Below are 18,655 nucleotides of genomic sequence, written 5' to 3'. Positions count from 1 at the left end.
ATTAAACTTGTCTGTTTGACAGGTTGACACTGGTCCACTGAGGGCTGGTAAGTCATTACTATTGAGTCTATTACGCTCGTGTCTATGGAAATGAATTGATGAAACAATTTGTAAGATAAACGAACTGAAGGGTCTTTGATTAGGGACGAATGTGAGAATTCAATTTTTATATTATGATAGCTTATTCATAAAAATATAGAGAGAAGTATAGAATAACACATGGCATAATAATGACTGTCGCCGTAAGATTGTAAAAACCTTTATATTATGATCTAACTCGAGTTTGAGAACTGTCGTAAAATGGTTATCAATAAAATTTGCTTACAGTTTAACGCAGTGTTCGTTACATTATTAATAATAATACGAATATATCACAGTTATGCATGCCGTGGGATACCTACATCTATATAGTTTTTACATAAAAGGATCTAATAAACTTTAGCACATAAGAAAGCTATCTTTCAAATGATTATTTTAAAAGGCGTCGCTTCAGAATATTTCACGTCTTGGATTTTTAAATGTTGTCTTGTGTGCTTATTACTGAGTAATGTCATATTTCTATAAACTTATAATTTCGCTTCGCGCCAAAGCCGCCACTAAACAGTGGCACTGTATTTCAGTGAAGCTGCAATATTGATTTACGACTTAATGAGAATTCCTAATAGTTGTAAAGTTAAATTAGTTTTATTGCAATTATTTTTAGAAGAGACTTCCAAAATTGCAGATTTCATCATATAAAAGATATAAAAAAGATGATGAAGAGAGAGATCATAAAAATATAAAAAAGAATATAAACGCGTGAAAATTATTTCAAATACGTAACGTTAATACATTATTAAATTATATTATCACAAACTTTTTATACCATGAAGGTTATACTCGCAATGAAATTTATCAGCTGCGTGAAGCGGTACCATTAGCATTAATATTATTACGGACGCGTTCCGATACAGGCATACAGCTGTCTTTCACATGGCCATGACAGTTTTATGTGCAGTATTTGCGATTCATATAATATTTTATCTGTATATGTTTTTCGTTCTAAAATTTAACGCCTAATATATATTTTTTAATATTCTTGCTTGCTTTTTCGATTATAATCTATAACCAGAACAGCTTGTTTAACCGGGGGATAAAAAAATAAAATAAAATTAGGTTTTTAATAAAGAAATGGAGGTTTCTAAAAGTATTTTTGGTTAAAATGAACTGTTCTAAGACATACCTATCTAAACTAATAAAAATGTCAAACTTTTTCGAAAATCCACAAAACATGTAAATCTATTTCTTTCTCTTAATTAATGGCTCTAACGAAAAATAAAATATACATAAATTATGAAATATCATAAACGTCAATGTCATTTGCGGCGGGAAGTAATGGCAGGATGTTTGGTTGCGTTTTCATAATTGTCACTTAAACATACATAAAAATCTAAAAATGTTTTGCTTGATTTGCCAAATAATTGCATTATATTGGAGCTTAATATTTGTACCATTAAATATATTCGATTGGTACTGTATTTCACCCATTTAGGTACTATCAGCTTTCGTCAAGACACGAGATTTTTTTAACGACTTCACAAAAAAAGTTGTCAATTCGGTTGTATTTTTTTTACATTTGTTACCTCATAACTGTTTACTATTTTTATGATTTTTGTTTTATTTCTAAGCATGCCATCCATGTCGTCCCATTTAAATGGTCCAGTTCAGACAGTTAATTAAGGCATTAATTTATTTATAGCATTTTCAATAGGTCAATATATATTCAAAAGAATAAGAATCAAATAGTCAAAGGTAACTAATAATCCTAAATTAAAATGAAACACTTTAGAGCAATTATAGGGTACCTTGCCGGCTCTTTTCTGTAGAATCTGTTCTCCAAACCGTTAGCAAATGATAAAACTATGTTCTGAATATTCAAATATGCTTCTACAAGATGTCTTATTGCATAAATAAATGTTTGAGTTTGAATATTTATATGATAGTCCCAGGTCATGTAGTCTATCTGTTTAACCAAGTTTAGCAAAATCTATTAATTAGATTTGTTTTTATAGTGCAACCAACATTGCAAAAAATAAAATCATGCATATAAATAATTATCATAATATTGATAACTTAGTTTTATAATTTTTTAAGTATTCATGAGGTGTAAAACAAATGTTTCAATTAGGCTTTTATTATAATACTAACTTAACACGCGAATAAGTAATATTTAGTATTCCATGGTTAACACATGGATTGGCGTTACGATATGAAAATACTATTATGGGTTAATTAGTGGTAAGCTATTTGACATAATTATTTGAGCCACATTTGTAATTATAAATACGCTTTTATTATAAGCTTCGCATGGATGTTTGTAACCGACTCCTTTAGACTCGATTTCGACCAACTTTAAACAAACAGATTTATAGATAACTAGCTGCACCCCGCGGTTTTACCCGCGTAAGTCTGTATCCCGTAGGAATATCGGGATAAAAAGTAGCCTTTATGTTATTCCACTTGTTCAGCCATCTACGTACCAAATTTCATTGCAATCGGTTCAGTAGGTTTTGCGTAAAAGAGCAACAAACACACACACATCCTTACAAACTTTCGCATTTATAATATTAGTAGGATAGTAGGCTTAATGAGCTTTTCTTGTTATCTTGATTAGGATCGCCAGAATTTAAAATTTTATAAACTACGTCATTCAGTTAACACGCAACTCTCAAATGTAATCTAATCTCGAAGCAAAAAATGTGTGAATTCTGCGGTATCATAGCTCCCTAATGAAAGTACCGTTTTAAGACCAAATTTTCTTACAATATAGTGTACGTAATGATTGTTTTTTTAACAAAAAATTAACCGACTTCAAAACCACTGAAAAGAGAAAAATTTATGAACATAATTACTATAAGCGCTATCCACTCATCATTGAAGTCGGTGCCAGTCAAGTACATTATCTCCTTGCATATTACCAATATTGTTATAAAAATCGCTAGAAAAAAATTGACTCAAGTTACCAGAATCACTTCCAAGTTGATTGTAAATGAAAATCCCATTTGAACTCTACGATAAGCAAAGCTTGGTGTACTAGCTAGTCACGCTATTTAAAGATGAGATATAGCTACGCTGCGTCATCATGCGAGACTGTGATTAATTATCCTCGTTATATTTTCGTTGGTAATATTATTCCATATATATATTAAAGTACGTGTAATATACTGGGATTTAAAATGATTCAATGAAGTTTAATTTTGAACCACACACAATAATATCTCGAAGGTTTTTAATATTGGTGAAATTATCGAATCTAATATCTGTAGGTATATATTACAATGGTTTCCTATTGATTTTTGATTTGATTTTGTATTTCAACTCTATTAATAATATAGTACCTTATCTTGTGACTATATAACTTTTTATACTGATATTTAGATAAATAAAAATGTGTTGCTAAACGTGAAACTCGAGAATGGCTCCCTCAATTCGCCTATTTTTTTTAACGATTTCATAAAGCACAAGGAAGTTTAAATGGAGAAAAAAAATTGTACCACAGGTGAATTCGGTGGACCGCCAGTATCTTGTTTCAGAACTGAAGTTTATTTTTTTATCACACATAATAAAGTAATGGACAATGAATGGTAGTAAAAGAAGTAGTAGTTACTAACAGAGGGCGAAAGAATTAACCATTATTGTGATATTAAAAGATAATTTTAACAGTTTAAAAAAAAAAGGTGAAAGTATGATCCTAATATTTTAAAATAAGGTTTATGAAGTAGGTTTTGTCCTAATTTAAGATCGCCTTCTACATTATTTTTAATCAAACTATCTTTTATAAACAACAATAGTTTCTAAACTTTTATAAAGATAAAAGATTGGGAAGAAACTGTCCTTCGAGACACAGTTCACCACTAGTTCGAAGGTCAGGGTCTGTATTATTTTGTACTACTGTTTCTGTAATAAATAATAAATGAATAAATAAATAAATAAGTTTCGGTTAAAACCTAGATTATCATCAGATAATGGGGATTACCATAACGTCTTAAAGCATTACTTATTCCATTGTGGAATAACGAGCTATAAATGTTGTCTAACGCCATCACGGTCTCACAATGGAATTGACGATTGGATGATGATTGATTGGAATTGATTGTGTTTTAAAACGTACCATGTCATACTCCCCCAGAACTCATAATCTTGGGTAGACATAACTCTCTTCAGCTATACTTAACCACTAACCAGACGAAAACATCCGCCACACACAACTTTTTATCAAACTCATTGGCAGAAGGAAAAAATACACTGATGTTAGTGATAAACGCTTCCTTTGATGTTTTATTGCCTATTATTGACACAAGAACTTCTTTGAACTATTCTGTTGACTTGAATGAAATTGTATTTGTGTTGTTCATTGTTTTATTGACGTCCCTTCGAGAGTAATTTTTTGTATCTTAATGTAGGTACCTTGATAGACTACTATCTGTCTGATATCAAGATTCCTGTTTTATCCCAAGGGATCATTAACCGGGATAAAAGTATACTCTTACTGTCTATCTGTCTTTTCTTCACGGCTAAACAACTTAACTGATTTCTATGAAATTTGGTACAAAGAAAATTTGAAACCCAAAACAATACCGGGAATTATGCGGGAAAAAGCCACGGATTGTCTATTTTTTGGTCGATTACGCGGGCGAACCTGTGGGCAGAAAGTAGTATCCTGTAATACTTACTGTATTTCAAATCCAACTTACTATCAAAGTTATAATTGGCTTCTACGTCGTATAAACAGTGTTTAATATTAGTTTTGATTACGTCAGCACCGAACCGCGATAAACTCCATTACTTGTAATCTACCCAGTACCTAATACCTATCATAATTAGACACATCTGGCAAATGTAACTAAAGCATTGTGATGTACGCGCAATAGATTTATATGACCTATAGAATAGTCTGTAATTGTAGTCTGAAGCGAGGAGAGGGAGAAATAACTTCCCATATGTTATGTCTTCGAAATTTTGGGTTGCTATTGTTAGGTAGACGCAGTATAATTCAGAGAGAATTTGATCATATAATGAATCTTGGCATTAAAAGTGACTTAATAGAATCTAAATGAAGTCTTTATTAGTCACAAAAATCATCACTTGTGAACCGATATAAACAATTTAAAGTCTTATAAACACTAAGGGATTTTTTTTATTTTTGCTCAACACTTTTTCGTCAAATAACGTGATAAACAATCATTCTCAAAGTGTGTTCTAATTTCTTCTCTTTTGACATTTTTATATCATAGCGTAAAAACTTTAATAAACATCGACTTATAACTACTGATTGCAGTTAATTAACATATAAGTTTTGAAAAATCAACCCTAATAGGTTTGATTCTATTATTACAAAATTAGTTTCACAAAACATTTCAAAACCTTCCAGTTCATGACATCTTACCGCCAACAATTTCGACTTAAGCCAACGAAGTGCCCGTCAGTTCGCAATGTTCGCCCAAATGCAAACTTGTTGATAGGCAGTCTACGGACGTTAGCGGAGAATATTAGATCGCCAATAAATTACAATTTTCACTCGCTCGAATACGAAATGCATTCTCGTTTCCTTGACCTATATTCTGCTGATGAAACATTACAAGCATCCCAAGACAATGGCGTGTAACGTGTTTGTGATAGACATGATTGCATTACTCATATCCGCCTCGTAATCAAAATTCCCTGAATGTTTACTTTCCAGCTTCAGTTTCGATCAAACTCTCGCGAACATAATAACAACAAAACAATGACAACATTGGATGAAACTGCTTTGATTATAATTTATAATAAATTATATGTCTGCTTAAACTCTTATATGAATCATTGTTATATTTATTTAATAGATTGTGAATAATTCATGACATTGGTGACGTAACTAATGAAAAGTTTTAGTCAGGAAGTACACAACCCTCCAACCTACAAACTGAGTACAGATTATTATTATAAAAATAAACTTATCAAAAAAAAGGTCACTGACGTTTCTAGCGAGAAAAGTATCCAGATTGTAAAATGGTACCAAATTACAACATTTTCCTATCAAACACAAAAACATTTACATCAAATAAACACTAAATCCAGCGGAGTGATCTAGCAATAATACAAACCAGAAATAAACAGACAAATTGAGAAACTGTGTCGTTTTTGAACGTCGGTTAAAATTGATATACACAAAAATATACACATATAAAAAAACGTTTTCAAAGCGGAGGCTGAAAGACACAAGATAACAAGCGAATGGATTCATTAAACATCAATTGAAGTACAAAGAACGTGTAAATTAAACAATAATGATATAAAACACGACTATCCACTCGCGTTACTTGGTTTCTCGTAAACAGCTAATGGTGTGTGCCTTATCCTTTGGCATTACATGTTGTTTAGGGTTAGTTTACCCATATAAACATGGTAATACTAGCATTATGGTTACATTTTACGGTACAGACTTCCTTTTCTGGAGTTCCGTGGAAACTGCATTCTGGTGGTACCTAACTGCTATGTTAAATCATGATTCTCAGGCGCTACTCAAGAAATCCAATTGAATGATTAAATGTTTGAGTTTAGTTTTTGGTTGTCTTGTTTTAAAAATTCATATAGGAAGAAAACAGACGCACAGACGAGAAAAGTCTACTAAAGTGGGAAGAGATGGAAGCTGATGACTATCATGATCAAACTTTTTTTTTTATTCGGATACTTCCTCTAAATTTGATTCTTTAGTAAAAAATCAAATCATAAATATTTAAATGTTTATGGTATGTAAGTACATGTCAAAAAATTCTGGAATTAATATGAGAGTTAAATTATATCGTTTTAATATCATCGCTGACGCTAGGTTACCTTTACGATTTCCTGAATTAGATAGAAAAGAGATAATAAAATTCTTTATAATATGACATAATTAGCTATGATAAATACGTATTCAAATTAAATATCCCGTCGTATGGAAAAGTAGCTGCAAATAATAACATGGAAAAAAGTCAAGTGCAATAAAATATAAATATTTATAAGATACGACACGACGTCGTAATGACCCCGTCTAGACGGGATCGTAACGTGACGTCGCATGTTTATATAATACGTTTATGGGATTTCATAAATTAACTGACCCATTTTGATAGCGTTGATTGTAGATAAACCAATTGGCTTAATACTTGATAGCATGTAGTGTTTATTAATATAATTTTATCTGATGTTTTTTTGTATTGTATTTGTTATTTATAATAAGAGAGAACACAGTATCTTGCTGAAATATAAATAGAATATTCGTAAGCCCTTATAACACCAGATATCTGCCAGTGGTAGTAGAAAGAAATATTATGTTAGTTTAAATTGTATAGCGGAAGTATTCTGTGAACTATCTTCCTAACCTTGAAAATTGAAGGAGCTAAGTCAAGAAAACCTATAGCTTATTATCATCATTTATTTTGTTGATATAAATAATCAGCGAACGATGAGTAAGATGAATTTAAATTAAAATATAAACAATCGTAGGCATCTCGTAAAGAAAATTTTAAAGAAGCTCCAAGAAGCCGCCATTTCACGATTTAGATAATTATTTTCCCTCGCAAATGAAATATGGCGGAATGCGAAGCGATGGTATCGAGGTCAATGACATCGGTCTTTCTTCACAAATAAATATTCAATGCCGGAAACGTGGATCTGTTAGCGAATAATTTTCATGAATTTTATAATTTACGTCATATTTCACTGTAATGGATGGAAAATTTATGTGTCAATCAGAGCTGTCTATGATTGAGAAGATATGTTTTTGTATTCGCTGAATTATTTACGTAAGTACATTATTTTTATCACTACTAATTTTATGAAGAAAGTATCTCTGATTGTCGGTCAGTCTGTCTTTTCTTCTCACCTTAACCACTGAATTCAACATTGAGACCTGAGAAAGTACATAGGACAGTTAATGTAGTAGTCGAGTAGTCCCACAGACACGGGGATGATATTCGGGGAAAGCCGTGTCTATAAATAAAACTGTCTATTTTTCTTTGAATCCCCATCACAGGCAAAGCCGCGGCTTTAAAATAATGGTAGTATTCAATAAATGTAGATGATAAAACATACTGGACACGGGTATGCGTAATAAATCTAAGCGATTTCAATTTATTTACCCAAGTTTATAATCCAATAAAATAATCATTTGCATCTGTGCAATAAATTTAGTCATCGACACGGCGCCACCATTTACTACCACTTACACGTAGCGATAACGATCGGATGCGATATAAAATCGTGTCGTTATTGTTAATTGATGCTTTTATTTCGCGGTCGCCGTATAAACTTTAAAAAGATTATGGAAGTAGATATTTTAAATATGTTATGTGCCACTTCACTATATAAATGAAATAATACATAATATTATTAAATATATAAATGATATTTTTATAAAGGTAATAAAATATTTGTATCATTGTATACAATACATAAATCAAGAAGCACAAGGCATTATTTCATCCATTAACTTTATCGATCTCATTTATATTTTCAAGTACTTTTTAGAAGGTGACCTATTTGCTTACTACTCTTCAAACTATATTTTCCGATTAGCTAGTAATATAGATTACAAATGTTATCTATTAAAACCATAGATAAAGAAGAAGAAAGTAACCTCACCTATTATTTCCTCTTCTCAGCAGACTCGTCCCAATATTAACTTCCATACGAAACACTTTTCGCTCGAAACGTATAAAATGTACAAACAAATCTTGGATTAGGGCTAATCGATAGTGCTGCGACGGTTGGTCCCCTGAAACAATACAGATATGCGTTTTAATTTCAAAGGTCAATGGGCAATTTTGACATTTTACCCAGAGCTTACGCAAACAAATTTGCTAGCTAACTATCTCTGGTCGCAAAGCAAAAATGATTTCTGTATTGCTGTTTAAATATTAGAACTGTGTAAATTGACGATTCAAAAGTGCTTCTATAAGTAGTCTTATTGAAAAAATAAATGTTTGAGTTTGAGTTTAAATTGTGTAGAATTCGTTTTACAACCCTCAAAATCATTCAGTTCTTATGTCTTCGTAAACGGTACAAGATAATTTTTATGAAGCAGCACTTCATAGAAATTATCTTTATCATTTGATTAATCGTTATATCAATCATTGAATCAATTATTTCTTTTACAGAGTGCAGTGGAATATAAGCTGAGGGACCAGCCAAGCGTGGGCTTGCACACGCTCCACTGAATTCGATTCTGATCTTGGCTCTATAAGATATAATTTTATAGATAGTTTGAATGTTAAAAGGGCCATCATATATCTATGCATTAGATAAAAATAACATAAGCAAAACGGACTAGAAGCTATGTGTTACGAGATACGACAATCTCTTTGAAATTAAACATTTAAAACGGATATTAATGTATGTATATGTGTATTCCGTTCTGTTCTGGTCTCTCTGTTCCTACCTTCAGTTTATTTAGCTCTATATTTCCCGTATAAATAGCAAGTATTCAAAATAGAAGGCATATTATTTTCTATGTATAGAATATACTGATTCTATAAAAATTGTTTTTATAATTCGTAGTAAATCGCCTCAAATAAAACTTTTTTTTATTAATATTATAAAGTACTAGCTGCGCCCCGCGGTTTTACACGCGTATGTCCATATCCCGTAGGAATATCGGGATAAAAAGTGCCTATATGTTATTCCAGTTGTTCAGCTATTTACGTACCAAATTTCATTGTAATCGGTTCTGTAGTTTTTGCGTGAAAGACCAACAAACACACACATCCTTACAAACTTTCGCATTTATAAAATTTGTAGGATGTCGGTGTTTTGGTATAATCAGAACTTTTGAATTTTCGTTACTCAATTAAGCACTTTTACTTTTATTACTTAATTTAACTTTTACATATATTAAAAAGACAATTTTAAAACTACCCCGTACGTAGTCAAGTCGGTGGTACAATTCAAATAAATGATCGCTTAATATATCTTTAAACTATTCAAATGTTTATCCTTACACACAAATCTTTCAACTACATATTTAATTACCCTACATATTGTTTTACATTACACAATTAACACTTATATAAAACGCAAAGCGCAACAAGCCAGTGTATTAATAGATTGCATCAAAGCAACAGCTGATGCTATTTTAAGAACGCATCTAGGTCGTATTGCATGATAATGTGTATTGAACGTAATTTTATGTTTTATGCATCGGTTTTATGGGTTGAAATTTGTTTTAGACATAATATTAGACATAGATATACCTTTATTTGGCGGTAAAACAAATAATAGGAACAAAACGGAAATACAGTGAGGAGATCATCAAACAGTTGTGTAAAATGCATAAAAAATAATTAATGATGTCAAATTGGTCCCCACATCAGTATAAGTCACAGAAAATATTTCTGTAACCTTTTTTTTGTTTTTCAGTGACAGGGTAATAACAGATAAAAATAACAGTTTTGTTCCACTTTTAGGTGTGATTAATAAACCATTGTTTATATAATTATTTTTAACAAGAAACCAAATATTTTTTTTTGTTATATTCTTATATATCTTTACTTTTTTTGCACTAACCCTTAAAACCCTTTTTTAATTTGCTACCAGGTTGCCTGGCAGATATTGCTGTCTAGTAATAAGGCCGCCTTTTGTACGAAATATCATTGCAATTATTTTGTATAAGATTTATTTTCAGTTTTGTACAATAAAGTATTATAAATAAATAAATAAATCGCATTCTAATCGTCGGAACTGGACCAAATTTGAATGGGACCACACAGAAGGTACTAGCTTCCAAAAGAAAAAAGAATCCTCAAAATCCGTTCACCCAGTCAAAGCTTAGAACAGTGGTGGTACATACCGATTCATCACAAAACAAATAATGTATGTAAATTAAATGGAATATCTCAAGATAAAATAGATCGAAATTTCCATTTCCAATATTTACATATAAATTCGCTAATGAATTCTTTAAACCGAATGAAATCTCATCTCCCACATTGGAGTATACGCCAGATAGATAGCAAGTTCGATAAACTGTACATAATACCAGATTGTGACTTGGTTGTTCTTGTCTACTAAGCATCTACCTCTTTCCAGAACATTTCTGTAATAACTTTCAACTACACAGTTCCAAGAAGGCAATCTTCTAATAATACAAGTTTGTAAGGATGTGTGTGTGTTTGTTGCTCTTTCAAGTAAAAACTACTGAACCGATTGCAATGAAATTTGGTACGTACACAGCTGGACAACTGGAATAACACATAGGCAACTTTTTATCCCGATATTTCTACGGGATATAGACTTACGCGTGTGAAACCACGGGGTGCAACTAGTTTTGAGATATGTTTGAAAATACTTGTTCCAAATTTCACATCGTACAATTATGTCCTACTTATTGCTCCACTGGCATCTTCATTAGTTTACAAATGCTTTTAACTGACACAAGTTATAATAACTCATGTGTTACGATTTAATATTCATCCAACTTCCGCACAGATGGTGAGACTGAGAATCAGGTGTGTTGAAAACTATATGTATAAACTAGTATTATTAAGAGGTAAAGTTGGCGAGTTTGTGAGTTTGTGACGTCGTAGGGGTAATCTTTGGATCTACTGAACCGATTTTAAAAATACTTTTACCAATAGATAACGACGATATCTGTAAGTGTTACAGGCTATATTTTATCTTGTTGTTATGGAATGGAGCCGGGTGGAGCCGGGAAGAGCAGCGAGTGATTAATAAGTGAGTGAAATAGCATTTGACCTTCCGAGTCGGTGGTACTTCATTGCTATGTAATATGACGATACAAAAGCGCCTCTTACGTGTTTTGTTGTTTTGTTTAACTCATGTTTGCTTATAAGGGACTTTACGTCTTTAAAGTTGTAATGAGATGATTTACAAAATTAATGTGTCTTCTTCGATTCTGTTGTTTGAAAGCGCGTGATGAGGAAGCTTTTGCGACGCTGTGTTCCTTATTAATATATTGAGCTCTCTACGTATATCAAAAATTACAGAACCAATTTTGATGAAACTTCCAGACACTGTGTTTCTTATTATTGTTATATATTGAGCTCTCCACGTTTATCAAAAATTATAGGACCAATTTTGATGAAACTTCCAGACACTGTGTTCCTTATTAATGTTATATATTGAGCTCTCTACGTATATCGAAAATTACAGAACCAATTTTGATGAAACTTACAGACGCTGTGTTCCTTATTAATGTTATATATTAAGCTCTCTACGTATATCAAAAATTACAGGACCAATTTTGATGAAACTTACTGACACTGTGTTCCCTATTAATGTTATATATTGAGCTCTCTACGTATATCGAAAATTACAGAACCAATTTTGATGAAACTTCCAGACACTGTGTTCTTTATTGATGTTATATATTGAGCTCTCTACGTATATCAAAAATTACTGAACCAATTTTGATGAAAATTTGACACACGTGTTTAATTGACGCCCCTCCCTCCCCCCAAAACTAAAGCCTGACTATTGCAGCAATGGATTTGGTTGTGATGTTAGAACAATCTTGCCTAGTAGGCAGCATGTCTATTTCAAAACTTGGAAACAAACTAATTTTATTATTTCTCAGTAACTGTACTAGTTAGAATCATCAATCAACTCAAATGATAAGATAGATAGATATCGTTCACTGTGTAACACGTTTAATTAGATTACCCTTTCCTTTCCTTTCCTGATGAAATTCTCTGCGTTTTCCCATTTGAAAGAGAAAAGGGTAAGGTTCCATGTAGTAAAGTAAGGTTGCTCGTTTACAAATCCATTGTTATTTCGTTGTAATAGGTATAACCTAAATTGAATGAATGTACCATTTATCAGGTACCACATAGAATAACTAAGAAACCCTACATTGATTAAATTTGAAAAAGACAGGCATTCAATATTTAAATTGCTTTTTATAAAAGGAAAAGATAGAATAAGAAGATGGATGTTCTCGAGGTTTTCTCCACATAGCTCCCGTTCCCGTGTGGTTTTCGGGATAGAAACTAACTTATATCATTTTCCAGGTCGCGAACTATAATTGTGCCAAATTTCATCCAAATTCGTTTAGTGGTTTAGGAGTGGAGAATAGACAGAGAGTTACTCATGCATTTGTAATATCTTTAGGAATTTAGATGTACATATAAAGACTTGAAGTAGTACACAATGGAATGAGCTATTTAGTTAAATAAACATATACGTATATTGTGTAACACTTACATCTGAGATAATGGAATTAAAAAAGAATAAATATAAAATGTGTAAATTGCTAAGCTGTAATATGTTATGTCTAATAAATAATCTATTTCATTCATTGGTACATTCAGATAACAAAGAAATGTTTCTCATAAATTTGCTTTAGAAAAAACAACTTTAGATTTTATAAGTCTTAGAGTTTATGTTAACTTTCATTATTTGCGTTACAATTAATTTAAATTAGATCAGGTTAATAATGCAAAATCGTCTCGCCTTAACGAAGTTTTAACCCTGAGTTTAAAACAAGATTAAGGTCAAATAATATGATATAACGTTGAGATCCGAGACGCCATTTTCCGAACCATTCCAAAATGGATCGTTACTCGCGGTCTTAATTAATTGTTATAAGGTTGATGACATTTGACATAATACTAGATCATCCTTCCTACTATCCCTCTTCCTACTAATATTATAAATGCGAAAGTTTGTAAGGATGTGTGTGCGTTTTGTTGCTCTTTCACACAAAAACTACTGAACTGATTGCAATGAAATTTGGTATGTAGATAGCTGGAAAACTGGAATAACATATAGGCAACTTTTTATCTCGATATTCCTACGGGATACGGACTAACGCGGGTGAAACCGCGGGGCGCAGCTAGTATTATAAATGCGATAGTCTGTGAGGATATGTGTGTGTGTTTGTTGCTCTTTCACGCAAAAACTACTAAACCGATTCGTGGGGTTCGTGGGTTATGTCGGATTCCTACCGTCTAAATCCCCACTGTGTTCCGTCGAGTCCCATAAGTGAAAGGGCTACGGGTGCTTGTTGGATTGTCCGCGACCATGCATCATCCATGGATGACAAAAATCTATTATACCTCGCAGTCGTTTTTGATGCAGGTAGAAAACACTAGAAAGACAGAAGGCCTAAACATAGGTACTTGACTACTTTAAAATCTGTAATGTACATATTTATTTCCTTTCTTATATTATTATTTTCTATCGCTATTCTTCGTTTTGTAATTTCAATGTTGTATATCCGTTAAATAAATGCCATTTCTTCTTTCATTCAACGCCCTACAGATCAATGTATGTAAAAATCTCGGGTTTTAGCTGTTTCACTGAAATGTGCGGGCCAGGCGTCTCAGAGGCTGGGTGATTGCCCGCCACTTCAGTCGAGATCTCTTACGTCAACCTGCTTGCTTGCTTTAGGTTTTGTGACGTTAATATAGGCTTTATTGTGACCTATACGTAAACACTAAGATGTGTTTCTACTGCAATTTGGTTAAACACGAGTTAAAAATGTCTGCATGCTTGCTTTTATAAAATTTTTCATGTTGTGCAATAATTAAAAATGTTCACAAATCCTCTGAAAGGTGTTCGACCTTCAAATTGATGACATCACAGGGTACGCACGTTACAGAGGGCGCAAGTAGGGTTGCCACTTACGCGATATTTTCCTATTATATCTGATATTGTTTTAACGATAAACATTTCCCAACTGTTATCATTTTCATTTCCATTATTAAAATAGATATCTTTTTATGAACCAAAGCTTGTCTAGATTAAAACGTATATGAAAACAAACAATACTTAAATATTTTTTCTGTACCCATAATGTGTATAATCGACAGGGAGTCTTTAGGTTAGGTATTCTTAACATTAGAATAATAGCGTGAAATCCCAGAAACCGTGATTAGTAAGTGCCAGTGCTCGACGACTTTTGCCGACCCACATGTAATGGATTATGGCCTTAAACCCATACCAATCCCTTGCCATTCGAAAATGAATATCGGCTGATGGTGATTGTAAGAGACGGAGGATATTCATTTATTTCATTGATTGTGATCTTTGAAATAGTCGCATAACGTTGGCACCCCTAGGTATGAGCGGGCTCAATGACCTACGACCTAAATGCTTGTTCAATTGCACCACTGCGAAATACGCCTATGTGCTCCAGTTATTATTTTCCTTGTAATGTACGAAAGCTCACAGATACGTATATTAAAACCAAGAGAAAATGTATTACAGAGGAAGCTTCGAATATAATGCTCGCAACAAATAACGTTTAAGCTCTTGAAAAACTCGCTTAAAAGAGCTTTTTTCACACAAATAGAACATGTCGAAATATATACGTAAATCATTGTATTCTTTCAACTTATTAGACTTTATGCAATATTGGACATGTTCTAAGAAAGCTGTTATTTTCTCTGTGTGCCAGGTTCTCTTTGCTACTCCTTCATCTCTTTCATTTACATAACAAATCTGTGCGTTATTAGTTATGACCTGAGAATTGGCAAAAATGTCAGCAGATGAGGTTTTACATTATTTTATAAAAGTTATCACAATATTATAAATGTGAAAGTTTGTTCGTTTAGATGTTTGTCCGTCAATCACTCTGAAACTACTGAACGGATTTTGATGAAACTCGGTATACAGACAGGGTATGAGCTGACTTGAATTATGGGATACTTTATGAAAAGAAAAAGAAAATCGATAAAATCGGCGTGAAATAATAGCATGCTATTGTATTATAAGTTCGGTGAGTGGGGGAGCCGGAGGCCCCTTTCTTTTCCCTGACCCTTCCCTTCCTTCCATTCCTTCTTTTCAGTCGTCAATCCTTTCCTTATCCTTTACCCCTTAAAAGGGGGCAGCGCAAGCGCAGAGGCACTACATGTGCGAATGTTCACGGGCGGCTCAGTTGCCCGCTATGACACAAAAAAGGTCGATATTTGAAACCCATATGAGACAAGGGTCACGGTACTAGTAATAGTGTTACTTATAATAATATACCGTGGGCGTCCCTGGAGCGATCAATTCAGGGTTGATGTAATTTACAAGCAATTGTCGCGCTAATATGATGCCATTCCGTCATCTTAGTGCGTTTGTTATTGAGAATTTATTGTTTCGATTTAATCACAGTTAATGCATTTTTACTTTTAATTTTATGAAAATGTCTATCTATAATATAGTATAGTTCTCACCTTATTCCTCATCAAAAAAATGTTAACAATCCGTTTAACAGGCATATACCCTCTGCGAATGGTTATAGGTACTGGCCTCTTACCATCAGGCGACCAGCACCTTTGCCAACTACAAAATAAAGAAGTGCATCTGCGAATGGGTTATTATATCGAGTTTCGTCCCCGTTTTAGGTTATTTTTATCAATGGTGCAAGACAATTAAAAATAGCTTACGCCTGATTAATCGCGATACATTTATTTTAGTCGAAAACCTATTGAGTGAACAATTATTTTTGTGACGAATCAATTAATGAATCACCAGTGACAACGAGTGATTCATTCTCTGTTGTTTTAAGGTATAAAATGTATTAGTTTGGCTCGGATTCAAGATGGTAGAAGAGTTTTAAAATCTAATATATTGGAGCGAGTAAATCTCGTCATTTTTGTTATATCTTGGTTACTTTCATCGGACTATTTAATAATTATCACTACGTTATCTTATTATATTATACTATTATTAAGATTTAACATTTGTGTTTTTATATACATAAATTTATTTTTATACATGATATTGTGATGTTTTCACACAAAAATTCGTACACCATTCGAAAGTGCATCTTCATTGAGTGATATATCCTATCCTATCCTACTAATATTATAAACGCGTTTGTAAGTATGGATGAATGTATGTACGTATGCATGCCTGTTACTCTTTCACGCATAGACTGCTGAACCGATTGCAATGAAATTTGATACGTAAATAGCTGGACAACTGGAATAACACATAGGCAATTTTTATCCCGATATTCCTACATGATGCAGGCTTACGCGGGTGAAACCGCGGGGCGCAGCTAGTGCTACATGTGTACGCCAAAAAAGTGGAGGATATAAGAGTAGATTTTTTGTTAGTTTGAACCAAATAACCTTAATAACTATCGGACCGATCCTAAAAATACTTTCATTATAAAATAGACTATTATTCCTGCGTTACATAGGTTTCCAATAACTGCATAACAATATGCTATGACACGTGTTTACCAAGCCAGGGAGGAAACAGTTTCCCTGTCAGGAAATGAGAGGGGTTTTAAAAGCTTTACTACTAACGAAGTCGCGATAGAAAACAAAGGAAAGCATCAGCTGTATAGCAATGCTGGAGTTTTTAACGATTAAAACATTAAGACATGAGGAAATAAAAAGGCTTATTTAAAAATGAAATACCTACTTACTTGTCTGTGAAATATCGACTTTAGTACTTCTGCAAATGGTCTATTTTTAGAGGTCAATAAAATATGTGGGAAATATACTTAAAAAATTAGTTGGATTTAGATGTTACAATAGATGTAACAGTGCAGTTACGTATTAATGAAAAATTTACAAGAAAAAATTATGTTTGTTTATAATGCACAATAATGTTTTACCTAATCATCATCATCATCATCAGCAGCCCATATATATTCCCACTGCTGGGACACAGGCCTCCTATGAGGGTTCAGGCCATAATCCACCACGCTGGCCAAGTGCGGGTTGGCAGATGTCACATGTCGTCGAACTTTTAATTCTTGGACATGCCGGTTTCCTCACGATGTTTTCCTTCACCGTTTAAGCAGTGGTGATGTTATCCACATGCGCAGATAAATTGAAAAATCAATTTATTTCCTGCACGCTCGCCCGGTCTCGAACCCCGACTTATCGATTTTGAAGTCCGAGGTTCTCACCACTGAGCCACCACTGCTTACCTAATACGCACACAATAATGTTATGTGGTTTTACTCATATTTGAACGGTATTTTGGTGTAAGCATGAGCATGTAACTAAAAGTTATTGGGTACTGTGTTCAGTGGAGTCTAACTAAAAGAATCTCGACCTAAATAACCTATTTGACCTTTATGAAAATCGTCAGCCAAACAGATGTGAAATAGTACTTCACTTGTGTTTACGGGACTTCTCGAACCTACCTGAAAGAATATTTACATCGTTCATGTATCGATTAAACGATTTCCGATCGACCAAATTTCTTGCTTTTGACGTGACAACGTCTTAAATTAGGTTGCGGCTCGGAGGCACTTATGAAAAAGTGTAACGCCCGGTAACGTTACGATGAGTCACCGAACTATGATCGGTCCGCCGCGCGCGCAGCACTAGAGAATTAGGCGCATTGAATCGGCGCGTGCTTGTATCTCTGTCTCTGTCTTTTTAGTAAACAAATAATATTTTCTATAGTTAAAATTTGTGCAATTCTTATTTTCATTCAATTCCTTGTTTCTATTGTGCAATTTAATAATATTCATATCAATAAATATTCTACCGAGAAAAAGACGTTGTCACGTAAAATCTTCGCCCGTAAAACCGACTTTACAGGCAACCATTTTTTTATATCATTTTTACATCATCTAAGCAGAAGAAGTATTTCGCTTACAAAACTGTTTAATCTCAATCGTTGTACATCTCAAAAATTGCCTTCTTCATCATCATCTTCACCCCATATTTGTTCCCACTGG

General features: G+C 33.0%; 1 protein-coding gene across 1 annotated transcript in view; it reads right to left on the bottom strand.

Moving 5' to 3' along the window:
• LOC119837677 (muscle calcium channel subunit alpha-1-like) overlaps positions 1-18,655 on the bottom strand; it is a 59,919-nt gene that overhangs the window by 35,632 nt on the left and 5,632 nt on the right. Inside the window, exon 2 of the mRNA XM_038363407.1 lies at positions 8,644-8,776. The gene's annotated coding sequence lies outside the window, so the exon portion shown is untranslated. The remainder of the gene's footprint in view (positions 1-8,643; positions 8,777-18,655) is intronic.

Source organism: Zerene cesonia, chromosome 28 (genome assembly GCF_012273895.1).
Source record: "Zerene cesonia ecotype Mississippi chromosome 28, Zerene_cesonia_1.1, whole genome shotgun sequence".
NCBI classification, from domain to species: domain Eukaryota; kingdom Metazoa; phylum Arthropoda; class Insecta; order Lepidoptera; family Pieridae; genus Zerene; species Zerene cesonia.
Note: the sequence above shows the minus strand (reverse complement) of the source record. Positions and strands in the feature narration are given on the sequence as shown.